Source organism: Mustela lutreola, chromosome 15 (assembly GCF_030435805.1).
Source record: "Mustela lutreola isolate mMusLut2 chromosome 15, mMusLut2.pri, whole genome shotgun sequence".
In the NCBI taxonomy this organism is placed as follows: Eukaryota; Metazoa; Chordata; class Mammalia; order Carnivora; family Mustelidae; genus Mustela; species Mustela lutreola.
The window spans coordinates 42,925,904-42,951,920 of record NC_081304.1 but is presented as its reverse complement, the minus strand read 5'-3'; the positions used below and the strand labels follow the sequence as shown (position 1 = coordinate 42,951,920).

At 37.1% G+C, this 26,017-nt stretch overlaps 1 protein-coding gene and 1 non-coding gene across 5 annotated transcripts in view; one reads left to right on the top strand and one right to left on the bottom strand.

The window, feature by feature from the left end:
* The window catches only part of TAOK1 (TAO kinase 1), a 175,277-nt gene that overhangs the window by 120,601 nt on the left and 28,659 nt on the right, over positions 1-26,017 (bottom strand). The gene's annotated exons all lie outside the window — the stretch shown is intronic.
* Positions 23,168-23,274, top strand: LOC131817171 (U6 spliceosomal RNA). The gene has a single exon (XR_009348379.1). It is a non-coding gene; the product is annotated as a U6 spliceosomal RNA (small nuclear RNA).

Below are 26,017 nucleotides of genomic sequence, written 5' to 3'. Positions count from 1 at the left end.
ATTGAACCAAAGTAAAAATACAACATAAAATTTGCTGGATACAACTAATACAGTGCATACACAGAAATTTAAGGCATTAAATCTATATTGGGGGGAAAAAGATTTCAAATAATCTACGCCTCTATCTTAAGAATCTAGAGAGGGGCATCCGGATGGCTCAGTCAGTTAGTTAAGTGTCCAATTCTCTTGATCTCAGTTCAGACCTTGATCTCAGGGTTGTGAGTTCAAGCCCTGTACTGGCTCCACACTGGGCATGTAGCTTACATTTAAAAAAAAAAAAAAAAAAAAATCTAGTAAGAGAAAAGTAAATAAAACCAAACAAAGGGGCACCTGAGTGGTGCAGTTGGTTAAGCAACAGGCTCTTGATTTTGGCTCAGATAGTGATCTCAGGGTGGTAAGAGCAAGCCCCATGTGGGGCTCTCCATGCTCAGTTCAGAGTCTACTTGAGATTCTCTAGCCCTCTGCCTCTCCCCACTGCTCTAAAATAAATAAGTGAATAAATCTTTTTTTAAAAACCCCAAAAATAAATATAAAAAAAGAAATATTAAAGAAACAGACTAGAAATCAAGGAAATTAGAAAACAAAAAGCCAATATAGAAAAATCAGTAAAACCAAGAGATGGTTCCTTTGGGTAATAAAAAAACCTCAACAAAACTGAAAGATCTCTGCCAAACTAACCAAGGAAAACAAGAATAGACACAAATGAGAAAAAACAGCATTCAAAGGGGAAATATTACTACATACTCTTAGAACACTGAAAGAAAGAAAGAATAGCTCTGGGTTCCTGAATTTAATTCACCATTTTGAACACACTGAAGAAAAGAGAAACACATGATCATATCAACAGAAGCAGAAAAGGACTTTGACAAATCCAATATCCATTTATAATAAAAATGTTAAAAACAAACAAACAAAAAAACCCTAGTATTAGAAGGGAACATCACTGGGATGCCTTGGTGGCTCCGTTGGTTAAGCGTCTACCTTCAGCTCAGGTCATGATCCTGGGGTCCTGGGATCAAGTCTCTGATTGGGCTCCTTGGTTAGCAGGGAGCCTTCTTCTCTCTGCCTGCAGCTCCCCCTGCTGTGTGTGTTCTCCCTCTTTCTCTCTCTCTCTCACAAATAAATAAGTAAAATCTTTAAAAAAATAAAAAGGGGGGGAACATCATTAATCTCACTAAGGGTATCTACAAAAAACCTACAGCTAACATCATAACGATTAAAGGCTAAAAGATTTCCCCTAATTATTAGAAACTAAGTAAGGATGTGTATTCTAATCATTCCTCTTCAACATCACACTAGAAGTTCAGTCCATGCCATAAAGAAAAGACAAAGAAAAGATACATAATAGAAAGAGCAAGAAAGAAAAAAAAACCTCTCTAGTTGCACACCTTACTGTGTGCATGAAAAATCCCAAGGAATAGAAAAACAGTAAAAGAAGGGGTGCCTGGGTGACTCAGTGGGTTTAAAGCCTCTGTCTTTAGCTCAGGTCATGATCCCTGGATTCTGGGATTGGGCCCCACATAGCACTCTCTGCTCATCAAGAAGCCTGCTTCCCTCTCTCTCTCTGCCTCTCTCCTACTTCTGATCTCTGTCAAATAAATAAATAAAATCTAAAAAAAAACAAAAACAAAAAAAAAAAAACAGGGAAAGAAGAAAAATACTTAGATATGTCTAAAAATATTTGGATAGAATTTATATAGTAAGAACAATAAATGCCGTGCCTGGCTGGCTCAGAGCATGGAACTCTTGATCTCAGGGTCATGAGTCAAAGCCCCATCCCAGGCATAGAGCTTACTAAAAAATAGAAAAGAGAAAGGGAAAAAAATTAAATGGAGAGATGTACTATGTTAATAGACTAAATGATTCAATACTGTTATAAGGCCACTCCTACCCAAATTTGTCCAAAAATTCATTGATTCACAGATTCAATACGTCAGGCAAAATTCAACAGAATATTTTTTCCTGTAGATATCAACAAAGGGATTCTAAAATGTACATGAAAAGGCAAAGAACCAAATTAGTCAGAACAATTTTTAAAAAGCAGTATAGAGTTGAGGGACTCACACTAACAGATTTCAAAACCTAACACAAAGCTACAATAATCAAGATGTAGTAATGATGAAAGGATAGACACACAGTCCAATGAAGCAAAACAGAAGTTCAGAAACAGACCCTCACGAATATGGTCAACTGATTTTTGACAAAGGTATAATAGAGAAAAGATCTCTTTTGAAAATGGCACCACAGTAATTAGACATCCATATGCATAAAAATGAACTTTCCCTCATACTTTAAAGAAAAATTAACTCAAAATGGTCCATTTATCTCAATGCAAAAAATTAACACATAACACACAACATTTAGAAAACGACACAGGAGAAAAATCATTGCAACCTTAGTCAAGGAGTTCCTAGATACAACACCAAAAGTCTAATCCATAAAAAGGGCAAAATTGATATGGACTTCACCAAAATTAAAAACCTTTACTCTTGCAAATGACACTTTTAAAGAATGAAAGTCAAGCCAAAGGCTGCTAAAAATTTTTCAAATCCTGTATCTGAAAAAGCATTTGTATCTGAAATCCATAAAGAACTCTTGAAACTCAGTAATGTGGTACACAAATGCGCACTTAGATGATGAAACTATAAAGAAACTCCTGGGGCACCTGGGTGGCTCAGTGGGTTAAGGCCTTTGCCTTTGGCTTGGGTCATGATCTTGGGCCTGGGATCGAGCCCCGCGTCAGGCTCTCTGCTCAGAAGGGAGCCTGCTTCCTCCTCTCTCTGACTGCCTCTCTGCCTGCTTATGATCGCTGTCTGTCAAATGAATAAATAAAATCTTAAAAAAAAAAAAAGTTTTTACTGTAAAAATGTCAGGATAGTAGTTACTTTAGGAAAAAGAAGGGGCTGTGATTAGGCTGAGACATAAGAACATCTAGAATGGCTAGCAAAGTTCCATTTCTTGCCTTAGTGATTACAATGTAATTTTATTTATAATTCATTAAGCTATATGTTTGCCAAATTTCTGTCTGATCTTATAATAAAAAGAATGAAAACAAAAATTATACATACTGTAGTTTTCACAAAGAACACAATACAACAAAGTGGTATAGATTATATTTAGGTAGTTACGGCCTGTATTATGGACAACATTCAAAGTCTATACTCTCCTTATGTTCCAAAATTCCAAAGATAATCACATGTTCAACTTCCACAACCAGAAAAAGAGATAAAGAAAAAATATCCATCATTTGTGCACATTCTTTAAGCTGTGAGAAGACAGAAAAAAAAAAAAAAAAGAAAAATCGAATGAATACAAGTAAGAGAACTCCAACAACGTTAGAAACTCCTCAAACATTCCATTACACTGTTAGGCTAGAGTTTATAGTATCCATTGCATAACTGCTTTACTGTACATCTTCAAATTCCCAAAAGTTAAGTACTTTATTTTATTTTTTTAAATTTTATTTATTTATTCGACAGACAGAGATCAAAGGTAGACAGAGAGGCTGGCAGAGAGAGAGGGGGAAGCAGGCTCCCTGCCAAGCAGAGAGCCGGATGCAGGGCTTGATCCCAGGACGAGCGGAGATCACGAGCGGAGCAGAAGGCAGAGGCTTAACCCACTGAGCCACCCAGGTGCCCCTAAAGTACTTTATTTTAAAACTTAGCACCATCTTGGCTGCCCCGCCCCCATTTAGAATATTGCTACACAGAGTCATCAATGTTAAAACTGACTAAAACACTTCAATTTGAGTCTTGGCCATTTAAAAAATCTGCCATGAATACAGGAAAAGGAACGGCACAGAGGAGCTTTCACAGCAACCCTAATCATAAAACTCCATAATTTCTCCAGTAGTCTAAAAATGAGTACTAGGTACATGAATACCCAACATACAGGACTAATACAGCTAGATAAACTGCTAGTCAGGTTTAAAAGATATATTTATGTAAGTTCTTAAAGATATTATGAGACTATACATGCAATCTTCTTTAAAAAAAAACAAACAGGTTATTAGTTACATTTTTAAAATATCAAATCTCTTAGTAGGGTAAAAATATAATTACAGTAACTTATATCCTTCTTACTAAAAGAGATCTGTAAAATGAAAGTAACAATCCTATAAAGAGCAAATGAGATCATCTTTGTTTCTGGTTCCACAAAAAAACAGACCAAAGAAGCTTATCATTCACTAGGTTATTTAGAGTTGAATATAAGACATAAACAGGGACGCCTGGGTGGCTCAGTTGGTTAAGCAGCTGCCTTCGGCTCAGGTCATGATCCCAGCGTCCTGGGATCGAGTCCCACATCGGGCTCTTTGCTCAGCGGGGAGCCTGCTTCTCCCTCTGCCTCTGCCTGCCTCTCTGTCTGCCTGTGCTCGCTTTCGCTCGCGTTCTCTCTGACAAATAAATAAATAAAACCTTTAAAAAAAAAAAAATAAGACATAAACAATTTTTATGGTTTTGTACCATTTTGTTTTATCCCAAAACATTTATCTAAGAAAGCCCAAAGAAACTAGAATAAAAAATCCAATATAATTTATTTTAAAAACTCAGATCAAATTATGATTTTCAGAATCAAGTAACTGTTGCACATTTGTAAAACAAAGTCAAATAACTGACAATAACATCAGTCAAAGCAACAGCAAGATGATGGGGGAAGGGTACTGGTAATCAGAGCACATTCAGTATTACTTGAGAAATGCTCCTTGGATGAACAGTGATGAGGTCATGCTATTCCATCTTTTAAGAACCTTCAGATTTTCACAAAAAGGACATTGTTGGTCTTAAGCAACTGCTTCAATACCATTAAGCCCTTTTCCCTACATCTGTTAATCAGAGGGCTCAGGCTTAGAAAACAGCCAACTTAGTCAAACATTTAATCCCTTTAGAGAAAGAAAAATTGTCCCTTTACACAGTCTAATTGGAACAAGAATACATAGATAAAATGATAACTGATAAGACTGTACAGTTAAGGACTTTCTTAAAAAGAATATTACCTTATCTCTCCTTAAAATTTTTTAAAAAGATACATGTATTTGGGGAACAAAACTTTTGAAAGGTAGAAAGGATTCACAAGAAAAATAGTAAGTCTCCCAAGTACCCCTATTTCTGAGATATCCTCCCATAGATCACCTGTGCGTGATGTTAATAACACTACAATGGTCTCCAAGTGTTCAAGTGAAAAAACGCTGCACATATCTCATTTTAAATCAAAAGCTAGAAATGATTAAGATAAATGAGGAAGGTTTGTCAAGAGCAAAGAAAGGCTAAGAGCGCGAACTCTTGGGACAAAAAGCCAAGTTATGAATGCAAAGGAAAAGTTCTTGAAGGAAATTAAAAGTGTTACTCCAGTGAACACATGAACAGTAAGAAAGGGAAACCACTTTATTGCTGATAAGAAAAAAGGTATTTTGGGGTTGTTGGTTTTTTGATATACTGTTCTTGTTCCCTTTTTTTTCCCCCCCAGTATAGTTGACACACGTATTAGTTTCAGGGGCACAACATATTGATTCAACAAGTCTATACATTATTCTATGCTCACAAGTGTAGCTACCTACTATCTGTCACCACAGAAAACTATTATAATACCATTGACTATATTCCCTATGTTATATCCTCTGTCCCTATGACTTATTCATTCCATAACTGGAAGCCTATATGACCCACTCTCTGGTTTACCCATTTTGCCCATTCCACCACAAACTCCCCTCTGGCAACTGCCAATTTATTCTCTGTATTTATGGATTTGTTCCTGCTTTTTGTCAGCTTGTTTATTCATTTATTTCTGTACTTCACATACAAGTGAAATCATGTTATTTGTCTTTCTCTGACTTATTTCATATAGCATTATACTCTCTAGGTCCATCTATGATGTTGCAAATAACAAGATCTCATTCTTTTCTACAGCTGAGTAATATACCATTGTATATGTATGCCACATCTTTATCCATTCATCTCTTGATGGATACTTGGGAGTGCTTCCATATCCTGCTTACTGTAAATAATGCTGCAGTAAGCACAGGGATGCATGTATCTTTTTAAATTAGTGTTTTCAATTTTTTTGGCTAAATACTCAGTAGTGGAATTACTGGATCATATGGTATTTCTAGTTTTAATTTTTTAAGGAATTTCCACAGTGGTTGCACTAGTTTTACATTCCCATCAACAGTGTACAAGGGTTCCTTTTTTCCCCACATCCTCACCAACACCTGTTATTTCTTATCTTTTTTTTTTTTTAATATTTTTAAGTAATCTCTAAACTCAATGTGGGGCTCGAACTCACAACCCCAAGACTGAGTCACATGTTCCACCGACTGAGCCAGCCAGGTGCACCAATTTCTTGTCTTTTGGATGCTAGCCGTTCTGATAAGTGTGAGGTAATATCTCATTGTGGTTTTGATTTGCATTTCCTTGATGGTAAGTAATGCCTATTGATGATAAGTAATGTCTATTGGCCATCTCTATGTCTTGGAAAAAAGTTCCTCTGCCCATTTTTTTAAAAATTAGATTATTTAGGAGGTTTTTTGTGTTGAATTGTGTAAATTCTTTATATATTCTGGATACTAACAGGATATGGAGAAAGTTTTAGTGGTTTGGACAGAAGATCAAACCGGCCAAAACATTCCCGCAAAGCCGAATCCAGAGCAACGCCCTAACTCTTTTCAATTGTATGAAGTCTGAGAGAGTTGGGGAGGCTGCAGAAGAAAAGTTTGAAGCTGGCAGAAGCTGATTCATATATAAGGAAAGAAGCAGTCTCCACACCAGTAAGAGTAGAAGGTGAAGCAGCAAATGCTGGGATGTAGAAGCTATAGCAAGTTACTCAGAAGACCTACTGAAAATAACTAATGAAGGTGGCTATACTTAAAAACAATAAATTTTCAATGTTATTAAACAGCCTTATATCAGAAGAAGAGCCTTCTAGGACTTTCATAGCTAAAGAGGAGAAGTCAATGCCTGGCTTCAAAGCTTCAAAAGACAAGCTCACTCTCGCTAGAGGCTTATGTAGCTGGTGACTACTGGCTGAAGCCAAAGCTTACTGACTGTTCTGAAAAGCCTAATGCCTTTGAGAAGTATTCTACATCTACTCTGCCTGTGGTCTATAAATGGAACAAAGCCTGCATGACAGCACATCTGCTTACAATATGGTTTACTGAGCATTTTTAGGCCATTGTTGAGACCTACTGCTCAGAAAAAGAAAAAAAAATCCTTTCAAAATATTACTGCTCATTGACAAGGCATGTGGTCACCCAAGTACATGGAGATACACTATGAGATTAATGTTGTTTTCATATCTGCTAATACAACATTCATTCTACAGCCCATGGACTAAAGAATAATTTCAACTTATGAGTCTTAAGATTTGAAAATACAATTTGCATGGGCATGCCTGTGTGGCTCTGTGTTAAGCACTCAACTTGGGTTTGCTCAGGTCATGATCTCACGCTCTCGTGGGATCAAGCCCTGCATTAGGCTCTGCACTCAGCGGAGAGTCTGCTTGAAGATTCTCTCCCTCTCCCCCTTCCCCACTCATACACTTGCTCTCTCTAAAATAAATATATCTTTAAAAAAAAAATAAAAAAGTTCGTAAGGCTGTAACTGGCATAGATAGTGATTAGTCTGATGGAACTAAGCAAATTGAGAAGTTTCTGGAAAGAAAGAAAGAAAAAAAGAAAGAAAGAAAGAAAGAATTAATTCATCTTTGTAGATGCATGTGCGATTCATGAAAAGAAATAGTATCAACATGAACAAGGTTTGGAAGAAGTAGATTCCAATCCTCATAAACGATTTGGCGGGGGGGTTCAAGACTTCAGTGGAGGAAGTAATGGCAGATGTGATGAAAACAGCAAAAGAATTAAAATTAGAAGTGGAGCCTGAAGTGCTAATTAAGTTGTTATAATCACCTTAAAACTTTAACAGATGAGGAGTTAATTTCTTTTTTTTTTTAAGATTTTATTTATTTCTTAAATTTTATTTATTTATTAGAGAGAAAGCACCCATAAGCACGGGCGGACCGGGATGTGGGGAAGAGAGAGAGAGGCAGAAGCAGACTCCCTGCTGAGCAGAGAGCCCAATGCATGGCTTGATCCCAAACCCTGAGTCCATGACCTAAGCAGAAGGCAGCCAACCAAGCCACCCAGGTGCCCCTATCTTTTTTTTTTTTTTTTTTTTAAAACAGAGAGATAGTAAGAGAGAGCACAAGGAGAGGGAGCAGCACGCAGAGGAAAAAGCACGCTTCCCTTGGAGCAAGAAGCCCAATGCAGGATTCTGACGGACCTGAGCCATCCAAGCACCCCAAGGATTTGCCTTTTTTTTTTTTTAAAAAAAGATTTTATTTATTTATTTGACAGAGAGAGAGAGATCACAAGTAGGCAGAGAGAGATGGGGAAAGGAAGCTACCTGCTGAGAAGAGAGCCCGATGCAGGACTCGATCTCAGGACCCTGAGATCATGACCTGAGCTGAAGGCAGAGGCTTAACCCATTGAACCACCCCAGTACCCAAGGATTTGCTTTCTTATGGCTGAACAAAGAAAGTTGTTTCCTGAGATGGTATCTACTAGTATTGATGCTGAGAGGACTGCTGAAATGATAACAAAGGATTTAAAATATTCCACAGATACAGCTGATAAACTAGCAGCAAAGGTTTGACAAAACTGACTCTAATTTTGGAAAATTTCTACTCCAGGTACAATGCTATCAAACAGCATTGCATTTAACAGAGAAATCATTTGTGAAAGGAAGAATCCATCAATGTGGCAAACTTCACCGTTGTCTTATTTTAGGAAAAATGTCAAAGCCCCCCCGCCCAACCTTCAGAGACCACCACCTTGATCAATTAGCAGCTCTCAACACTGAGGCAAGACCCCTCCACCCAATAATATTGAAAGCTCAAATAATGGTCAGCATTTTTTAGTAATAGGTATTTTTAAATTAAGGTATATACATTTTTAGACATAATATTATTACATACTTAACAGACTATAATATAGTGTAAACATAACTTGTATATACACAGGGAAGCCAAAAATTTCATTTGACTCGTTTTACTGCAATACTCACTTCACTGTGGTGATCCAAAACCAAGCCCACAGTTTCTCTAAGGTATGACTATATAAATGTTAGTACTGTAAGAGGGAGTCAGACTAAAATAATCAGGTCATTTCAAAAATATTTTGTGACATGTACAAATTTTCTTATACACATAAAAACTATGGGAGACTTTACACTGTCTATCTTGTATTTTTTTTTTTTTTGAATGGTGAATGTTTTTTCTACTTAAAAACAAATGTTAAGGGGCGCCTGGGTGGCTCAGTGGGTTAAGCCACTGCCTTCGGCTCAGGTCATGATCTCAGAGTCCTGGGATCGAGTCCCGCATCGGGCTCTCTGCTCAGAGAGCCTGCTTCCCTCTCTCTCTCTGCCTGCCTCTCCATCTACTTGTGATTTCTCTCTGTCAAATAAATAAATAAAATCTTAAAAAAAAAAAAAAAAAAAAAAAACAAATGTTAAAAATTGAATAAGAAAATTTCATTTTCTGGCCATAGCATTTACATGAAACTTAGTTCCAAATGGTTTAATATTTTCATAATTTGCAGCTTTCCACAAGCTCTTACCTCTCTAATATTTCCCATTCCCACAAAGATTCTGTGAACTAGAAAAGTAATTCATATGCCATTAAGAATTATTTGCAGTACTTGGTAAGAATCTAAATGCAGAATGATAAGATGAGCCTCTCTTTCTAGTTGTTTCCCTTTAATAGATTATATGGCACTTCTACTTTTCCATTCTGTCATTGCTTAATAATGTAACCATTATTAAAGGAGGGAAAAGCAAGCTACAGCACAGTGCTACAATATAAAATTCTTTTTTTTTTTTTTTAAGATTTTAAATAATCTCCATATACAACATGGGGCTGAACTTACAACCACAAGATCAAGACTGAATGCTCTACCAACTAAGCCAGCCAGGCACCCTATATGAAATTCTTTTATTTTTGTTATTTTCATTTTTTTAAAAGACAGAGTGGTTTATTTATTTATCTATCTATCTATCTATTTATTTATTTATGTGTGAGAGAGAGAGAGAGAGCGCGCGCACGTGAGAGAGAGAGCGCCAGGGCTCCCAGGGGGTAGGGGGCAGACGGAGAGAAAGAAGTAGATACCCTTGATGAGCAGGGAGCGCAACCTGGATCAGGACCTGAGCCCAAGGCAGATGCTTAACCTTAACCAGCTGAGCCACCCAGGTGTCCCAAGAAATTCTTGTAAGGTCTCTCTCACACATACACTCTCATTCTCTCAGGTTTGGAAAGGAAGACAATGAACTGTTAATAGCTGTTATATGTGAGTGCTAGGATTTATAGACTCATTTTCTTCATTTTCCTTATCAGTACTTTCTAGTTTATTCTACTGCAGTTTACATGAATTTTTACAATGCAAATAAAAAACAATTGCATGATTCTTCAAAGTGCTAGAAACTTAAATGCAAAGTAGGGATGAAGCAGGAATTTTTTGTTTTTAACTCAAAATCTACAAGTGTTAACAACTTTGCAAAGGAGAAAGATTTTCATTTAAATTTTTCAAAATTCCTTGAATACACTGAAAAACATTCTTCTAAAACTATTACTTGGTCAAAGATTTGGGATGAAGAAAAAAGACTATCAAACTATTTAAATATCTAGAATTCCACACTAAGAAATTTGAAAATCTAATAAAAATGATTTTTTGTCAAAATGGAAATTAGTTACAAAACAACTAATCTGAATTCTTCAAAATATCATGAAGACAAAAAAGACCAGCGATGGTCTAGAGATTAAAGAAGACTAAAGACATACTGATGTGGGAAGCAAAGGCAAAAGAAAGATTAAATTTCGTTATTACTTACAGACCACTGACAAGTCCCTGACACAAGGCAGAGTGACATTCCTCTAGAAGCTCAGCTGCCTCAATGTTAATACTTTCCTAAGGGCAAAAGGCAATCTTAACCCAACCCCCAAGATCCTGTAAGTCTTAACATATAAAAATTCCTTTCGAAACTTCCTTTATCTCTATAACCCATCCAACATATATGTCAGCAATCATTCCCCAAGCCTATGCCCACCGATATATATCTGAAGGGTCTCATGACTAGGGTTTTATTAGACAGTAATAAAGTCTTTTCCTAACAATATCGAGCCATCTCAAGGTCCCAGAAACCCTGCTTCCAAAATTCCTTAGAGACTTATGCTACTTCTAACCCCCTCCCAAACTGAAAGTATATAATCCACCAGTCCTCATGACCCCAGCACAGCTCTTTCTGCCCACAGGTCCTGTGCTTGCTTTATTTATTTATTTATTTATTTATTTATTTTAAAAAAGTTTTCAGCTTTTTTTTTTTTTTTTAAAGATTTTATTTATTTATTTGTCAGAGAGAGGGCGAGCTCACAAGCAGGCAGAGTGGCAGGCAGAGGCAGAGAGAGAAGCAGGCTCCCCGCCAAGCAAGGAGCCCGACGCGGAACTCGATCCCAGGACCTAGGATCATGACCTGAGTCGAAGGCAGCGGCCCAACCCACCGAGCCACCCAGGCATCCCGGTCCTGTGCTTTTAATAAAACACCTTTTAGGGGAAGCTGGGTGGCTCAATCAGTTAAGCGTCTGCCTTTGGCTCAGGTCATGATCTTGGGGGTCCTAGGACTGAGGCACACTTTGGGGTCCCTGCTCAATGGGGAATCTGTTTCTCCTTCTACCTTGGCCCCTCCTCCTGCTCATGCTCTCTCAAATAAAATCTTAAAAACCAACCAAACAAACAAAAATACCTTTTTGCACCAAATACATCTCAAGAATTCTTTCTTGGCCATTAGCTCCAAACCCCAACATTTCCTACCTTAAAATGACAATTAATTCCCATATATGGTCCTGAACTGGGGGGAAAAATCCATCTTTAAAAGACATGATTGGAGGGGTGCCTGGGTGGCTCAGTGGGTTAAAGCCTCTGCCTTCGGCTCGGGTCATGATCCCAGGGTCCTGGGATCGAGCCCCACATCGGGCTCTCTGCTCAGCGGGGAGCCTGCTTCCTCCTCTCTCTCTCTCTCTCTCTCTGTCTACTTGTGATCTCTGTCTGTCAAATAAATAAATAAAATCTTAAAAAAAAAAAAAAGACATGATTGGGGCCCCTGGGTGGCTCAGTCACAGACTGAGCATCTGACATTTGATTTCGGATCAGGTCATGCTCTCAGGGTCCATGAGATCAGCCCTGTGTCCTGTTCCACGCTCAGCAGGGAGTCTGCTTGGGATTCTCTCTCCCTCTGCCCCTTCCCCACCCCCTGTACTCAAGCTTGCACACACTCACTCTCTATCTAATAAATAAATAAATCTTTAAAAAGATATTATTGTGACAAACTGGAATAATCTGAATATACACCGTATATTTGATAAGAGTATCATATTGTTATATTTCCTGTCATACTTTTACTGTGTCTAGTGAGATAATGTCCTTGCTCTCAGGCAATACATGCTTCAGTATTTACAGTCATGTCTGCAACTAATTCAAACACTTCAGGGGATATCGAGTGAATGTCTATGTAATACAGCAATGTTACATATACATATATGTATAACGTACATATATGTTATATGTGTTAACTGGTGAATCTTCTTAAGGAGTACAATGGGAATTCATTATACAAGTCCAGCAATTTCCAAATAATTTTGTATTTCTCAAAATAAAAAGATAGGAAATAAAGGGCAACAATGCCAGGGTGCCTCTACAGGTCAAGGCTACCACCAGCATGACAAAGCTGCCCACTTGGGAGGATCCAAAAGTGCAGGAGGTAAAAGTTCTGTGCTTAAAGTTGCAGCCCATCATTATGAGGCTAAGTGTGAAAAACCCAGCAAGGAGTTCATGCTCCAGGGGCTCACAGTGGGGCTCAGTTGGTGGAACATATATATGACTACTGATCTCAGAGTTTAAGTTTGAGCCTCATGTTTGGTGTAGCGATTACTTTAAAATCTTAAAAAAAAAAAAAACAACTTCATACTTTGCTGCTGAAAAGAGAAAGATCTGTGGTAGTGTTTTTTTAAAAAAAGCAAGTTTGTCAACAAGTGTGCTCTGGACTTCTTTGGGCAGATGAGGTTTCCTGTGTGGAGCTTTTAAGGAATAAACAGACCTGTATTAATTATTCCAGCCTGAGTTTTTTTTTTTTTTTTAAGATTTTATTTATTTATTCGACAGAGAGAAATCACAAGTAGATAGAGAGGCAGGCAGAGAGAGAGAGAGAGAGAGGGAAGCAGGCTCCCCACTGAGCAGAGAGCCCGATGCGGGATTTGATCCCAGGACCCCGAGATCATGACCTGAGCCAAAGGCAGCGGCCTAACCCACTGAGCCACCCAGGCACCCCTGAGATTATTTCTTTATTGTTGCAAACAGCAGGAAAAATCTGAGGAGTGTGTTGGACAAACTGGACTTAGTGCAACATGACCTGAAAGAGCTGCCAGAGGTCACCAAGGGAAACAGACTGACCTTTACTAGAGTATCTCTATCACTCAAGACTAAGACCAGAGGCCACTCCCTGAGATAGAAGATCCTAAACATGCCAAATAGGGAAGCTGCCCTTTTTTCTGAACCACAGAAAGATGGGCCTACCAACCACACTCAGACACGAGTCCAGACAGTAACTTATGTAAACTCCCATGCAGTTTAAATTGACCAATAAAAGTGTTCTTTCTGGGATCACAAACATTAACAAAAAAGTTAATTTATGTGATTTGGCAGTTATTCTATACCATTTCCTGGCCATTAAAATGTTTAAAGGACAAAAATAATAAAATTTCAAAAATTTAAAGTTGGGGAAGGGGGAATACCAGAAATAACCTATAAGTCCAATAGTTTGATAACTAAAAGCTCACTGAAAGAATGAGAAAGTATCACTTCCAATTATAATTTAAAACATAGTAATCTACTGCTCCCCCTGCTTGTGCTCTGACAAATAAATAAAATATTTTTGAAAAATGTATGAGAAATAAGAATGTATGCTAACTCACATTTCCAGAAAGCAATGCAGGACCAGGCATCAATATAAAAGCCCTCCAGCCCTTTGACTCAACTCTACCTCTAGAAACTAAAAAAATAATCAAAACAAAAATGTTCACAACAGAATTATTTATAAAAGCAAAACAGCCAGAAACAATCTCAAGGTCTATCACTACAGACATGAGTAAATGAAACTATCTGACAAATTTTTTTTAAGTCATTTTTAAATTTTTGGTTTTAAAGAATATTAATGGCATGGGAATGGGGCCTCAATAAAAGCTTTAATAAACTGTACAATGCATTTTTAAAAATATGTATAAATAACATTTATTATATCCTAAGCACTATATTATGTACATTATATCCATTACCTAATTTATTCTCTCTTTTTTTAAGATTTATTTGAGAGAGAGAGCACGAGTGGGAGGGGCAGGAGAGGTTCAAGAAGATTCCTAACTCAGTGAGTGAGGACCCCAAAACCAGGCTTAATCTCACAACACTGAAATGAGGACCTGAGCCAAAAACAAGAGATGGTTGCCCAACTGACTGTACCACTCGGGCGCCCCTAATTTATTCTTTTATTTTTTTAGATATTTTATTTATTTTAGAGGGAGAACACAAGTGTAGGGAAGATCAGAGGGAGAGGAACAAGTAGACTCTGTGCTGAGCAGAGAGCCCCCCGGCAAGGCTCCATCTCAGGACCCGAGATCACAGCCTGAGTGGAGATCAAGAGTCAGATGCTCAACCGACTAAGCCACCCAGGCACCCCCTTAATTTATTCCCTTACAGGCACTATTAAGTAGCTCTTAAGTAGATATGTTAAGAGGATTCAGATTTTTCATTAAGTAAATAAAGTACCTGGCACACAACAAATAGTAATATTTATTTTTATATCCTCATATTACAGATTTTAAAACTCAAGTGTCAGAGAAATTAAGTGATCTGCTAAAATCACATAGCTAAGGGGCATGTGGGTGGCTCCCTCTCCCTCCGCTTCTTTCTCCCTCTCTTAGTTACTGACACTCAAATCTTTTTAAAAAATCACATGGCTAATAAGCAGTGGAACAAAAATTTGAACCCACAGGATTTAATTCTAGAAGTTCCTAGAGAATCCTGAGAATCTAGAGAATCTTGAGAATCTAGAGAATCTTTTTTTTTTTTTTTAAGGATTTTATTTATGAGAGAACACAAGCAGATGGAAGAGCAGAGGGAGAAGCAGACTCCCCACTCAGCAAGAAGCCTGATTTGGGACTTGATCTCAGGACCCTGGGATCATAATCTAATCTAAGCCAAAGGCTTAACTGACTGAGCCACCCAGGTGCCCCTAGAATCTCCATTCTTCACTATTATGCTATACAATGTCTATACATTAAAAATACACAGAAGCAGTAGTAAAGGAAATACACCAAAACAGTAATATCTCTAGGTGGTAAAAGCAGTGATGGCTTTTAACTTCCAAATGTTCTACATTTATAAATGAATTACTTTTAAAACTATTTTTTCCAGAGAACTTAAAAAATATCAGTAATACAGGGGCACCTGGCTGGCTGGCTCAGTTGGTGGAGCATGCAACTCTTAATGTCAGGGTTGTAAGTTCAAGTCCCATGCTGGGTATAGAGATTACTTAAAAATAAAATCATTTTTTACATAAAATCTTTTTGAAAATATCAGTAACACAAATATCAATAGTATAATACCTAGGAGATATAAAATCTGCATCAAAAGCTTATTTAGTCTTGTTAGTTCAGTACCACAATACCTTCAAGAATGGCAACATTTTCTGAAAAAGGGAAACTATTGATCAAAGCTCAACAAACAAAATGTAATAATCTTAGAATAGTTTTTAAATTATTTAAAGACTTCTTGGTTAATGTATCTTCTGTTTTCCGAGAAAATATAAAGATAATAGTTAAAATATCCAATATGTCCAAATTCATAAAATAATGTTATGGTGATTTAAGAGTGCAGCATCAAATGAATATGATGAAGAAATAAAAAACATTTTGCTTCTGGTATAACTATTCCCATCGTACACCTATAGTAACTTGGATAACTGTAGTTTAGATAAGCCAAGAATAATTCCTTCATTAACAAAAGGAAGGAAATATTTACTTAAATATTCAAAACAGATTGTTCTTAGGGGCACCTTGATGGCTCAAATAACTGAAAGACAAACTCTATTTACATTCTTTTTTATTAACAGTAATTCAAGGGGCACCTGGGTGGCTCAGTGGGTTAAGCCTCTGCCTTCAGCTCAAGTCATGATCTCAGGGTCCTGGGACTGAGCCCCACATCAGGCTCTCTACTCAGCGGGGAGCCTGCTTCCCCCCACTTTCTCTCTGCCTGCCTCCTCTCTGCCTTCCTGTGATTTCTCTGTCAAATAAATAAATAAAATCTTTAAAACAACAACAGTAATTCAAGATATAACAATTGTGATAAAGCCCTGGAAAAGTACCGATCAGCTACGTCATTACAGACAGAAGAATGGACAGCCAATTTATTTCTTACATAGAAAGTTCAAAGGTACTATAAAACTACATATTTGACATCTCCACTTGAATATCTCAAAAGCACTTTTAACTCAACATAATCTAATCATTTAAACTAATCTACCTTTTGTGTGTCCTATATAAAAAATAGTGAACGTATCCAACCTAATATATCCAATTCAGCAATTCGGAAACCTAAGAATTATTTTTTGACAATTCCCTTTCCTTCACTCAAAACTCAATCGATCATCATGTCTTGTAGATTTGTCCTCCCAAAACTTTCTCAAATTGACCCACTTTACTACATCTCCACAATCCCCTCCTTATTCCATCCACACTACCACCATACCTAATTCGGGCTATCTTACTATAACAACTTCCTAAATGGTGTCATTGCATCCACTCTTGGCTCTTCTCAAATCCAATCTACTACTACAACCTTTCAAAATGCCAATCTGATTATGTCATTTTCTCTAGGTGTTCAATGCCTTTACACTGTATTTCAGTTGAAACAAAAACCATTAACATTTATGGAACTGCATCATCTGACTCTATCCACCTAATCTTTAGTCTCAACTCCAACTTCCTGTGCTCTGATAACATAGGCCTTGCAATTTATTGTCACACTCCTTTTACCACAGAACCTTGAACACACAGGTTCTAGAATTATATTGTCTAAGTCCCCAAACCGGATCTACACAACATACTAACTCTGGGAAGTTAACTTATAGGAAAGAAACTTAATCTCTCTGACCTCAGCCTTCCCAACTCTACAATAGGGGAAATGATAATATCTATGTGGGGGGGGGTATTACGGAGGTTAAATCAAATATGTATAGAGAACATATTGCTCATAATCAGTAAGTACTTCATGCCAAACTCCTCTACTTTATTTTCTTATTTTTCTTGATTTAAGTTTTTATTTTAATTCCAGTATAGTTAAAGTGTTACAGTAGTTTCATGTGTACAATATTCAGCAATTCCATACCTTACTCAGGGCGCATCATAAGTGTACTCCTTAAATCCCCACACCCTTCTCCCTTCTGGTAACCATCAGCTTGTTTACTATAGTCAAGAGTCTGTTTTCTGGTTTATCTCTCTCATTTCTTTTTCCTTTGCATGTTTGTTTCTTAAATTCCACATAAATGATATCATATGGTATTTGTCTTTCTCTGACATATTTCACTTAGCATTATACTCTCTAGTTCCATCTATGCTGATGCAAATGGCAAGATTTCATTCCATTTTATAGCTGATTAATATTCTATTTTGTATATATATTCATTCACCTATCAATGAACATGTGGCTACATCGATAATCTAGCTTTTACAAACAATGCAGCAATAAACATGGGGTACATGTATCCCATTCGATTTGTGTTTCTGTATTTTGAGGGTAAATACTCAATAGTATAATTACTGGATCATAGGGTAATTCTATTTTTAACTTTTTTTTTTTTTAAGTTTTATTTACTTAAGTAATCTATACACCCCAAGATCAAGAGTTGTATACTCCTCTGGCTAAGCCAGACAGGCACTCTATTTTTTAACTTTTTGAGTAACCTCCATACTGTTTTTCACACCAGCTGCACCAGTTTGCATTCCCACCAATAGTCCACAAGGGTTCCTCTTAATCCACACCCTTGACAACACTTGTTATTTCCTGTCTTTTTTATTTTAGCTGTACTGACAGGTATGAGGTGGTATCTCATTATAGTTTTGATCTGCATTTCCCTGATGATAAGTGATGTTGATGAAGCATCTTTACTCATGTGTCTGTTGGCCATCTGTATGTCTTTGGAGAAATGTCTGTACATGTCTTCTGCCCATTATTTCTTTTTGTTTGTTTGTTTTTTAAAGATTTTTTATTCATTTATTTGACAGACAGAGACCACAAGTAGACAGAGAGGCAGGCAGAGAGAGAGGAAGGGAAGCAAGCTCCCTGCTGAGCAGAGAGCCCAACTCGGGGCTGGATCCCAGGACCCGACAATCTTGACCTGAGCCAAAGGCAGAGGCTTTAACCCACTCAGCCACCCAGGCACCCCACTTTTCTCTTTTCTTTGTAAGCTCTATGCCAAGCTGGGATTTGAACCCATGACACCTAAAATCAAAAGTCACATGCTCTACCATTTGAGCCAGGCAGGTATCCTTCCTCCTCCCCATTTTTTAATCGGATTACTTGTTTTTTGGGTGTTGAGTTGTATCAGTTCTTTTATGTATTTTTGGATACTCTTTATCAGATATGTCATTTGCAAATATCTTTTCTGATTCAGTAGGTTGCCATTTAGTTTTATTGATTGTTTCCTTCACTGTGCGTAAGTTTTTTATTTTGATGTTGTCTAAACTCCTCTATTTTCTTCTATCTCTGGTTATCATCTCCAGTGGGAAACTTCCCAACCTTATTCTTCTTCAAGGCACAATTAACTGCTTTTATGTGTGTGTGTAATGCTTCTATAAGGTTTGCTTATATTCAATTAACACTTATCTCACCTCACTGTTTACTAATCTAGCTCATCCTACTACTAGGTGAGTTCCTTAAAGGCAGAGGCTCTCTTATTAATCTTTGAAACTGATGTAACTAACACAACGATTTTAATAGGCATTCAAGAAATATCAGAGTGAATACAGGAATCAGGTAAACAATGAAATATATGGTTTTAATACAAGAATTTTGACAGTAAATAAAAAGATTCTATGTATACTTATGTTTTTTTTTCAAAGTATGGTATATAGCAAACTGCCCAGTATGCTTTTAAAATGCATACCTCTGGCCCCTCATCAAACCTACAATTTTTCATAAACTTTTTTTTTTGTAAACCAAAGATTTAAAGTTGCTAGACTAAATAATGAATTAACACAATTACAAGATATAATTTAAGAAAATGACTAGTACAATGGTCAAACATTATACTTCAAAGTCCTTAAGAGTAATGAAGTCATTTAATAGAACCTACTATTGAATCAAAGTCAATTATTTGTAAGCCAAGACTACTGGCAGGTTGTATCCAACATTTCTGAGAATGTGGAGAATAGGAGAATCTGAGGGAAGGATGCCTGGGTGGCTCAGCTGGTTGAGTATCTGCTTTCAGCTCGGGTCATTATCTCAGAGTCCTGGGATTGAGTCCAGCATCAGCCTCCCTGCTCAGCCAGGAGCCTGCTTCTCCCTCTGTCTTGCACTCCCCCTATTTGTCCTCTCTGTCTCTGACAAAGACATAAAAATAAATAAAATCTTTAAAAAAAAAAAAAGAGAGAGAGAGAGAAAATCTAAGAGATAAAATACAACTGTCTGGAGATTATTTCTAACAGGATATTCTCCTTAACCTAGATTGGAAGTGAAAAGGTGCAACAATTTAAAATATAAACAATTTAATCTACATCAAATTATGCCTAAACCTGAGAAGCACTAATAAACAACAAAATATAAACTATTTGGACTATTTAGGATATATCCGCTCTCAATTATCTCCATTACAAGAGCACCTGGGTGGCTCAGTTATTAAGCATCTGCCTTCCACTCAGTGGGATCGAGCCCTGTACCGCATCGGGCTCCCTGCTCAACAGGAAGCCTGCTTCTCTTCCTCTCCCACTGCCCCTGCTTGTGTTCCCTCGCTTGTTGTGTCTCTATCAAATAAAGAAATAATTAATTTTTTAAAAATCTCCATTATATATTCCACTATAATAAGATCCACCTTTAAATTGCATTTCTAAGCTTTGTGTTCTCCTTAATATCCCCCCCAAAAAAACACAATTTAACATACACATATTTTATTACTTTCCTTTCAATAATTATGCAACTGACAAACTGTGAACTAATATTTGCAGAGAAAATTAGTCAAAACAAAACAACCCCTGCCTTTTTGTCATTTTTTTTGTTCAAACAGAAAGAAAAGCTCTTGTGAGTTTTCCCAAATCTTAGTATACGGTTTTCCTTCAATACTTAAGTACAGTTACAAGATAAAAATTGAATTTTTTTACTGTCAACAAGATCTGGCATATTGATTAGATCTTAAAATCGCTTTCAAAATAAAAATTGAGCATACTGTGTGATATATAAACAGACTCAGAACAGCAAAATTATAAAAGTACCTTAGATATCCTTTAAGTCAATATTTACATTATGGATAAGGGTCTGAAAGGTTGAGTGGTTACCTAAGGTCAGACTAACAGAACTGGAATTAAAAATCTAAATTTACTAAATGTAAGGTAATATCTTGAACTGCATCCTGGAATAGGAAAAAGGACATCAGGGGAAAAAATATGGATAAATCTGAATAAAGTCAATAATTTAGTTAATAGTTTCATATCAATATTAACTTCTTAGCTTTGACAAATATATCCATTGTTATTTAAAACATTAATATTAGAGGAAGCTAGGTGAAAGGTACATGAGAACTCTCTATACTAGCTGTAATTTTTCTGTAAATCTAAAATTTTAAAAATAAAAATTTTTATTTTTATTTTTATTTTTATCTGAGCCTTCGGCTCAGATAGTGATCCCGGAGTCCTGGGATCAAGTCTCACGTCAAGCTCTCTGCTCGGCGGGGGGCCCGCTTTCCCCTCTCTCTCTGCCTGCCTATCTGCCTGCTTGTGATCTCTGTCAAATAAATAAATAAAAATCTTAAAAAAACAAACAAACAAACAACAACAAAAAAAAAACCCCTCTAAATCTAAAACTAATTTCTTGACTAAGGTCAGGGCTATGAGATCAAGCCCCATACAGGGTCCCACACTGTGTGGAGTCTGCTTAAGACTCTCCCCCACTCTCCCTGTTTCCCATCCCCTCACGTACTTGAGCACTCATGCGCCCACACTCTCTCTCTCTCTTAAAAATAAAAGAGAGAGAGAGAGAGAGACTGTCAATTCATTCCTGATATCAATATCCCAGGAACTCCCAGGCTGACTCTCCGATCCTTCTTTTGAGTCTATGAGCAATTTGGTAGCCTTACAATAAGTTTCTCTTCTCCTTAAGACACACAAAGTCACTCTTCCGCAGGCAAACAAAGACCATAATGGATACAGCACTCTTGACTCATTTAAGATCTCTAAAGCACCTCGAAAGTATAATGCAATCCTCCTGCTCAAAAATTTTAAATGACCCAAAACTTCCCACTACTGGAATCTTCTCTAGGGGAACTTTTCAGGGTTCTCCCCATCTGGGTCCAACAGACATTTCTGAACTTATTTCTCACCAATGGCATCATATATACTAGTGTTATTTTCTCCATATGGAATGCTATCCCACCATCTCTGCCTATAAATCTTATCCACCCTTCCAAGTCTACTTCAATTATTCCCTTGTGTGTAAATTCTTATCAACTCCACTAACACACCAAGATACTGTTTAAAAAAAAATCCCCACACCACTTTGCAGCTATTTTATTACATATTCTGCATTCACTTATCTCTATATGGATTATATTCTTCCACTGACCCCACTAACTCTTTCAAAAGGCAAAAGAAGGAGAATAAATATGTCAAGGATGTGCTGTCACAATGTAATCAAGAATAGTATCTCCCAGGGTGCCTGGGTGGCTCAGCTGGTTAAGCGTCTGCCTTCAGCTTGGGTCATGATCCCAATCAGGCCCCACACTAGGCTCCCTGCTCAGTGGGGAGCCTGCTTCTCCCTCTGCCTGCTGGTCCCTCTACTTGTACTCTCTGCCAAATAAATAAAATCTCACCAAAAAAAGAAGAAGAAGAAGAAGAATAGAATCACCAGGGGCACCTGGCTGGGTCAGTCAGAGGATACGACTCTTGGTCTCAGGGCTTTAAGTTGAGCCCCAAGCTGGGTATAGAGACTACTTAAATAAAACTTAAAAAAGAAGAAGAAGAAGAGGAAGATAACAATGACGATGATAACTATCACAATATTGGCTATAATATTTTTTTAAAAAACTTGGTATATGCAAATTTGGGATCAACTTCTGCTTCCGAGCAGTATGGCAGAGTAACTGGGACAGGATTTATTTTCCTATCTTAAGACCTGAAGAACTGGAAAAATATAAAATTCCTTTTCAGGTAACACATGACCGCAATCTTTGAGAGAAGTGAAACAAGGTAAGTTCTTTGGTTACTTGCTTTCTACCTAGAAACACTCCAGAATGTAGCACAGGCAAAGGGATTCCAAGTAAAGCATAGCACTCTCTAATCTAAGACAACAAACATAAGCGTTTAGGAAGGCCAAGCCAACTGAAATAGAGAAAGTGGACTTTCTAAATAAAGAATTCCAGAACTGTTTAAGGGATGCCTTCCAATATTTTGCCAAATTAAGTTCCACATGCATAGGGTAAAACTCCGATAAGGCCAGGCAAAGAACAACTATTAGGGAGCTAAACTGCCAGAAGTCACACAGGCTGGAAGATGTCTTGAGTTCTAACTCAACCACCATGGAGAGTCCTTGTTGAAGACTTATGGCACTCAGCAGAGTGATCATAACTTAATAGTAAGGATCATAACTGCAAAAGGATCAAGGATCATAACTTAATAGTAAAGCTAAATTAGCCATAGAAAATAAAGACTATTCTAAATTTACCTTAATGAAGCTTAAAAACATCCCTGAAAGGACTAAGCGGATCCACAAGTAACTGCCCATTAGAAGAAAGTTTAACATTCTTTAAAGACAGACAAAAAAATTAAGCACACACACAAAAAAAGTGACAACATGCTACACTCAAAGGTATACCAAAAACTGCTGGCTTCAGCAGCATATATACTAAAATTACAATGACACAGAGAAGATTAGCATGGCTCCTGTGCAAGGATGACATGCAAATTCAGGAAGGCCTCCATTACAAAAAAAAAAAAAATATATATATATATATATATATATATATATATCCAGGGGTGCCTGGATGGCCCAATCAGTGGAGCATGCAATTCCTGATCTCAAGAGTTGTAAGTTTAAGTCCCATATTGGGTATAAAGATTACTTAAAAATAAAATCTTTTCAAAAATGCAAATTAAAAAAAAAAAAAAAGACATACCAAAAATCCCAGGAAATGTCATCCATAACCGGCAGAAAAACTGATCAACAAAAATAGACCTCAGAATGAAAGGGCAATTAGTGGAAAAAGGCATCAGTCATTCTAAATATCTATAAGCATTTAAATAAGAATATACACAAAATGAGGAGAGAAAATAAAAAGGAAAAAAAAAAACAAAACAGAACAAAATGGAACTTCAGAAGATGAAAAACACAATTTAATTTAAAAATGTACTAGATAGGACTAACAGTGTATATGACGCTGAAGAAAACACATAAATTTTTAAAAGATCCATTAATATGGAGACATGAAAATAAGAACTAACCATATAATGTACAGACAAAAAAAGAAAAAATATATATATAGGATCACAGTGACTGTGGGGCAATATGAAGTGGTCTAACATACATGCAACTGGAGTACCACATGAGAGGATGAGCTAAAAAAATTATTAGAAGAAATAATGACCAAAAATTTAATTTTGATGGAAACTATAATCCCACAGATTCAAGAAACTCAATAAATAAACACTTCCATAATAACTTCAAATGAAGATGAAGGTACAGCACAGGAAACTTACTGAAAAATCAATAATAATAAAAGTCTTAAGACTCATCAAAGAAGACATATTTCCCACAGAGAAACAAAAATAAGAATGACTGAATTCTCATCTGAAATTGTACAAGTCAAAAACATAATGGCATGATATCTCTCATGTACTTAAAAAAACGGTCAATGCAGACTACCAGATGCAGTAAAATTTTACTTTAAAATTGAAGGTGATTCTACACACCTATCAGAATGTCGAAAATTAAAAAAAAAAAAAAGCAATTATAACACCAAATGCTATGAAATAAGCTAGTCACAAAAGGCCAAATACTATATGATTCCTTTCAAATACTATATAATTCCAAGGGGTTGGGGAGAGGGGGAAATGAGGAATAATTTTTTAATTGATACAGAATTTTAACTGGGGAAAGATAAGAAGTTTTGGAAATGGCTGGTAGAGAAAGTGGCACAACAATGTGAAGGCACTTAATGCCAAAGAACTATACACTTTTTTTTTAAGAGTTTATTTAGGGGCGCCTGTGTGGCTCAGATGGTTATGCATCTGCCTTCAGCTCATGGCCCCAAAGTCCTGGGACCGAGTCCCATGTCTGACTCCCTGCTCTACAGAGAGCCTGCTCCTCCCTCTCCCTCTGCCTGCTGCTCCTTCTGCTTGTGCGCACTCTCTCTGTCAGTCAAATAAATAAATAAAATCTAAAAAAAAAAAAAAATATTTTATTTATTTGGTGGAGAGAAAGAGAGAGAAAGGAGGAGAACACAAGCAGGGGAAGTGGGACAGGAAGAAGTAGGTTCCCCGCTGGGCAGGGAGCCCCACTTGGGGCTCAAATCCTAGGACTCTGGGATCATGACCTGAGCCAAAAGCAGACACTTCACAACTGAGCCAACCAGGTGCCCCACACAGAACGATACACTTAAAAATGGCTAAAATAAATTTTATGCTACATGTATTTCCCACAATTGAAAAAATGCTAGTGAAGATATGAAGAAACTGAATTACTCACATACTCTTAGTAGAAATATAAAGATATTTATTTATTTGAGGGAGAGAGAGAGAAAGAGAGCACAGAACACATGCTAGGCAGAAGAAGAGGCAGAGAGACAGAGCCTCAAGCAGACCCTATGCCCAGCGTAGACCCTGAAGCAGGGCTTGATCCTACAACCCTGAGATCATGACCGGAGTTGAAACCAAGAGTCCAAGCCTCAACTGAATGAGCCACCCAAGCTCCCCTCATTAGTAAAAATGCAAACTGTTACCGACACTCTAGAAAAGTATGGCAGGTTCTTACAAAACTAAACATGTATGGTATAGGACCCAACAACTGAACTCTTGGATATTTATCCCAGATAAGCAAAACATATTCACACAAAACCTATTAACACTTGTATGCTTGTACTTCATTTGAAGTAACAAAAAACTGGGAAACACCCAAACATCTTTCAGTAAGTAAATGGTTAAACAAAACATGGTACATACATACTGTAAACAACTACTTTGCAATAAGAACAAACCACTGGTGCATTTAACAACTTAGATGAATCTCAAGCAAATCATTCTAAGTGAGAAAAAGCTTATTTCAAAAAGTATAAACTGTGTAATTCCACACAATCTCTAAATGTCAAAACTGTAGAGATAAAGAACACAAGTGATTTCCAGGAGTTGGGGTGGGTAAGGGAGAAAGGTAGCTGTGACAATAATGGCAGCACAAGTGAGCCTTGTGATGGAACTATTTTGTATTAACTGTGATAGCTGTCGTAGGAATCTACACGTGATAAAACTGCACAGAACTAAATATATATACATAGAGGAGCGCCTGCAGCTGGGGTTGAGTGACTGCCTTTGGCTTGGGTCATGATCCCCAGGTACTGGGACTGACCTCCGCACTGGGCTCTCTGCTCAGTGGGGAGCCTGCTTCTCTCTCTCCCGCTCCTCCTGCTTGTGCTCTATCAAATGAATAAAATCTTCAAAAAACAAACTCACACATAAAGGA